A 5,295-nucleotide genomic window follows, 5' to 3' on the forward strand; every position below is an offset into this window, starting at 1 on the left:
TCTTGCAGTGTACTGCGTACTCCCATACGTCAGAGATGGTTGGTGGGAGCTCGTTGTGGGAGATTTAAGGCTGACTTGTATGCGTGTCTTATTAGTGCATCTGCTTTCTAGTTTTCCGCCTTTGCGAGGCTGAGGTCGGGAAGAGAGTAAACCATTCGACTAATCAAGAAAGCCTGCACCAGCCGCCCCAGGTCATGTCCACGCATGCCTCGGTGCTTGTTGGCTATTCTTCTAATCAGTCGGATGGTTTGATATGTCGTGATTGTAAGTTTGGAGATGGTCTCCGTATTGCGTCCATTGTTTTGTAAGTACATGCCTAGAATGCGTATATTTGCAACCTCTGGCACTGGTAGACCATTGACCTCGACGTGTATGGAGGGGTTTTCTTTCCTGTTGCGGTTCGGGGTCGGGTGGAGTAGTAAGAGTTCAGACTTAGCAGAGGAGCACACGAGGGCTATAGAGGCTGCGAACTCCATTACCACGTCCGCACCTGCTTGAATGGTTTCTTCCATGGTCCCAACATTGCCCACGGTGGTCCACAAGGCAACGTCGTTTGCATAGAAGGAGTGGGAGAGGTTTGGGATGCGCTGTAGCTTGCGAGCCATGGGAATGAGAGTGATATTAATGAGTAGGGAGATAATACTGACCCCTGGGGTGTCCTCCGGCTGCCCAGAGAGAAGGAGGGGGACTCTATAGGGCCTAGTTTATTTCCGCTGTGCGGTCTCGTAGGAAAGCTGCTAAGTAGGTATGTGTTCCAGTCCCGACTCCTAGATTGGATAAGGCATCCAGTATGGCTGTGTGTTGGATATTGTCAAACGCCTTAGTGAGGTCTAAGGCTAGCAGCGCTCGTGTGCGTTTGCAATGTCTGGTATGGAGGATTTCTTCTGAAATTTGAAGCATTGCGTCTTGTGTTGATAGACGCCTTCGGAATCCCAGCATTGTGTGGGGAAAGAGCTCTTTTGTCTGCATGTAATTTTGAAGTCTGTTTAGGATTACGTGCTGAAATAGCTTTCGCAAGCATGAGGTGAGGTAGATTGGCCTGAGATTTAAAAGGTCCAGCGGTTTTCCGGTCTTGGGGATGAAAGTGACCCTGAGGTTGGTCCTCTCGGAAGGAAGAGTGCCTTCCTTCCAGTGCTTGTTGAAATGTTCTGTAAGGGCTTGGATGGAGTTCTCGTCCAAATTTTGGATCGTTTTGTTTGTGATTCTGCCTGCTCCTGGCGCAGACGTGGTGCGAAGTTTGAACATTGCTGCTCTAACCTCCCACGTTGTTATGTCCGCGTCGAGCTCAGGGTTTTCTACGCCCAAGTAGGAAGGGAGGGGTAATTTAGGAGTGGTTGTGAGGTACCTGTCTTTGAGATTCTGGATCAGGGTATCATCATTCATACCTATTCTGTGAATGAGGCGCGTTACATTACGCTGTTGGGTGCTCTTCGTGTTGTGGGGTTCTAAGAGGCAGAGTACATATTTCCATGTTCCATGTATCCCTTAGGCCCAGGTTGCCCTCCATGCGGTTGCATAGCTGTCCCCATTGCTGACGGGTTAGTTATGCCGCGTGTGTCTCTATTTCCTTGATCAAGGCTGATATCCTTAACTTGAGTGATCTGTTGTGTTTGTTACGAAGCCATCGGTTTTGCAGGCCGGAGTGAGCCTCCCATATGTGGAGGAGTCTGCTTCGACCGCGTCCGATCCCTGATTGCTCGGGATTTCAGATGTGGCTGTAGCGACGTCCTTTGTGAGTCCTGCCACCAATCTCGCAAGGTGATTGATTTTGGGTGGGGGCGTCGTTCCGGAGGTTCCACAACTTGTCCCAGTCTGTGATCTGCACCTTCTTTTTCGTGAAGGTGGTGATTGAGTTTAGCGAGAGTGAGGTTTGAATTATGTAGTGGTCGCTGCCTAGGGCGGTTTGTGTGAGCGACCACTGACATTGTGTGATTTTATATTGAGTGTGAGATCGGGGGTGATGTTGTGTTGCACGCTGTGACCGATGTGAGTATGCTGTTGCGGATCATTGACAAGGGTGAATTCCTCGTTCCGAATTAGTGTCCAGTGCTGTGTTCCTTTCCTGCAGTTGAATTTGTACCCCCATCTGACGTGTCTGGCGTTAAAGTCACCAACCACTATAAGCGGGTGTTTAGCGCTGAGCGCTGGATGAGTCTCTCCACAGCGCTGGCAGAGATTTTGCTTGGGTTTGACACAGATGTCGCTTCTGTGACCGGCTTGCAGGCAGTTGATGCATGCCTCGGCTTTCGCCAGGAAGAGACAGCACTTATATACGGCTCCGTAAAAATGTAGTTGCTTAGGAACCGACTTTGTGTTGACGAAAGTGACGAGTATTGACTCAGTCTTGTCCAACTGTCTTGTGTCTGTAAAGTCATACGAGCAACTTTAGTTGAAATTCTGTAGTTCTTGAACTATCTTTTCAGGCGTCTGGTCGTAGATAGCGTTGTAGAGAACGCCTCGGATGGCGTTGTCTGGTGGGGCGATGTAGGCCTTTAATGAGTAGGTCATGCTGGGTATTTGAAGAGACTGTAACCTAACGTAGCGTTCCGCTCTGTTCTCTGATGGGGTGCTAATTGTGAAGGAGTTGTTTCGAGGATTTATGCGTATGGCGTCTTGTTGACGTACTGCCTCTATGGGGAGTTTCAGGGCGGCGCATACCAGGGATAGGATGTAGCCTCCATTGTGTTTTCGGATATCTAGGCCGTCGCTCGGGCGGTAGATGATTTTCAGGCCTAAAGCGGGTAGCTTGGGAAGCGGAGCCTGACTCTTTATAGTTGGTGGAGACTTGCCTTGCTTGGGCTGGGCAGGTGTGGCGGTTCCGTCCGGTGGCTTGAGAGGCGAGCTCGAGGTGGCGGGCTCGTGGAGCGGTGCTGGGTGCGCCAGTTTAAGGGCTGTGAGGGCCCTGGTCCATCTAGGATCCGTGGCGAATTCTTCAGGCGAGATTGCTTCTCCGCCGACTTGGTATACTCTGCTGCTGCATGCAGGCTCGGCGTTTGGTGAAGCCATGTGCGCACTGTGAGGCTAGGCATAGCCTAGCCTAGGCGCGGCAAGTTCCTGCTAGGCCTACTGCAAGGCCCAGCGAAGCGTCTGCCGCTCTGTGTCAAGTACAAAATTCGGGCTCGAAAGTCCCGAAAAGTGGATGAAGATGGTGCACCACACCTTCACGAACCGTTTTCAACACTTTTAGTCCATGAACAGTCGAAAAACCGCACAGAACAGTAGAAAACTCCGGAGCCGACGTGAGAGGCGTCCGTGTACTCCGGCAGCCACCTGGCGGTCTCCACATATGAGACCGATACTGCGCCATTACGTTTTCCTAAACGCCAATTACTATTATTATTATTATTATTATTATTATTAAAATTATTATAGTGGAGGGCCCCGGAATAATTTCAACACAGCACAGCACTCGGGCGCATACTCCAGGAATGTGCTCGAATAGCACGCAAAAACCAGCTTGAAGTATTAAGCGGCGTGAACGCGCCCCTTACGACCTGGGGGTATACAAAGCAGACCAGAAAAGGCACCTCCTTGTTGGAAGCAGCCGACAGGGAAGGCTTCAGGCTAGCCACGGACCTTACGACACCTACCAGAATCGGCAACAGCGTATGCAGAGACACCACTCCCGATCTATCATTTACAAAGAACGCTACTAACGTCACATGGACAAACATCGGTGAGACCCTAGGGAGTGATCTTTACACCCTGAGCACAGCAATCTCCGCTCCCAAGCTCAGACGTTTCACTGGAGATTCGAAGATCAGTAATTGGAAAGCATATCGTAAATTCCCTCCACTCGAAGAATGGATAATGATCGTAACAGAGTGGACACGAAACATACGAGATACTCATGCTTCCGCTACTCAAACCATAAATCGCACGGCCGTCACTCCGGAAATCGATCAACATCTTCTACAGCTGTGGGAGACGAGAGAAAAACTCATAAGACGTTGGAAACAGGAGAGACTCAATAAACAGCTCCGCCTGCGCATTGCCTCCATCACGAAGGAAGCTCAGCAATATTCCATCCAACTTGCCCACAAAATTGGGTACAGCTCTGTGCCGCCTTGAAAGGAACCCCCAGTACTGCTCAAATCTGGTCCCATTTGGACCCAAGATATTAAACTTATTTTTGGAAATATGGCGGAGGGCTTGAAGCTTGCTTCGCCTCCGCCACAGGTTGGCCCCGTATTGCACTGCCTCCAGGATCGGCCTGGGACATTATAGGGCCCGTCTTTTCTATCCCATCTTTCAACTCTCCTACTTTCAGCACGTCGTAGCAATTGTGGCTCAACTTGAGCCAGTGGGCAGGCCTGTGCACTTTACTTTTCATTCTTCCTGACAACAACAAGCAAGCAAGCAAACCTGGTCCATCCTCCGCAGTCTCAATGAACCCGACAAAGCCAAATCGGCCACAAATCGTACACTCTAAACAATAGCTCAACAATTCCATGGGACCGACAAGGAACTCACGGACGCTTTGCGGTCCCGTTACATTGGTGGCACTCCAATACCACCTTGTCCAACCAGCTACAACGGCCTTCCGAACGCCACGCTTGATTCCCCAATAACAATAGCCGAGGTACAACCCGCAGCCCGTGCATCGCAGAGCAACACAGCTCCTGGAGCGGATAAAATCACAAATGCTATTATTCGTAACCTCAGTCATGCGCATATCCAAGCCATCACTGACTACTTCAATGATAAACTCTGGCAGAAGGGATTGGCGTCATGCCGAAATTATTGCCATTTCCAAGCCCGGCAAGCGGCTGTCACTTGATTCCATACGGCCCATCTCCTTAACATCATGTTTAGGAAAACTTTATGAACGGGTCATCCACACTCGCCTCCAAAATTATATTGAAGACAATGATGTCTTCCCTCCTACTATGGTTGAATTCAGGCCATGGCTTGCGGCTCAGGACGCCTTCCTGCTCTTGCGAGAAGTGCTTACCAAGATCCCCAGAGGTCAAAAACACGTCACCTTGGCCTGAGATTTAAAGAGCGCCTTCGACAACATATCCCACGAGGCTATCCTTCAAGCCATAAATGACCTTAACTGCGGAGAAAATGTCTTTGCTTACGTGGGTGCGTTTCTCACGGGCCGCAAGGCCACGATAGGCATCAGTCAAACCCGCTCCGAGGTCAAAGACATGCCACACAAAGGCACACCTCAGGGAGATATTATTTCTCCCCTGTTATTCAACATTGATACGGTCAGGCTGTCGCGTGTACTACAAGCACTTCCAAATGTAGTGTTTATCATATACGCGGATGATATAACTATATGGGCCA

At 50.0% G+C, this 5,295-nt stretch overlaps 1 pseudogene; it reads left to right on the forward strand.

The window, feature by feature from the left end:
- The first annotated feature begins 4,092 nt into the window (after positions 1 to 4,092).
- Positions 4,093 to 4,222, forward strand: LOC144116663 (U2 spliceosomal RNA; annotated as a pseudogene).
- The last annotated feature ends 1,073 nt before the right edge of the window (positions 4,223 to 5,295 follow it).

Source organism: Amblyomma americanum, chromosome 1 (assembly GCF_052857255.1).
Source record: "Amblyomma americanum isolate KBUSLIRL-KWMA chromosome 1, ASM5285725v1, whole genome shotgun sequence".
Classification (NCBI taxonomy): domain Eukaryota; kingdom Metazoa; phylum Arthropoda; class Arachnida; order Ixodida; family Ixodidae; genus Amblyomma; species Amblyomma americanum.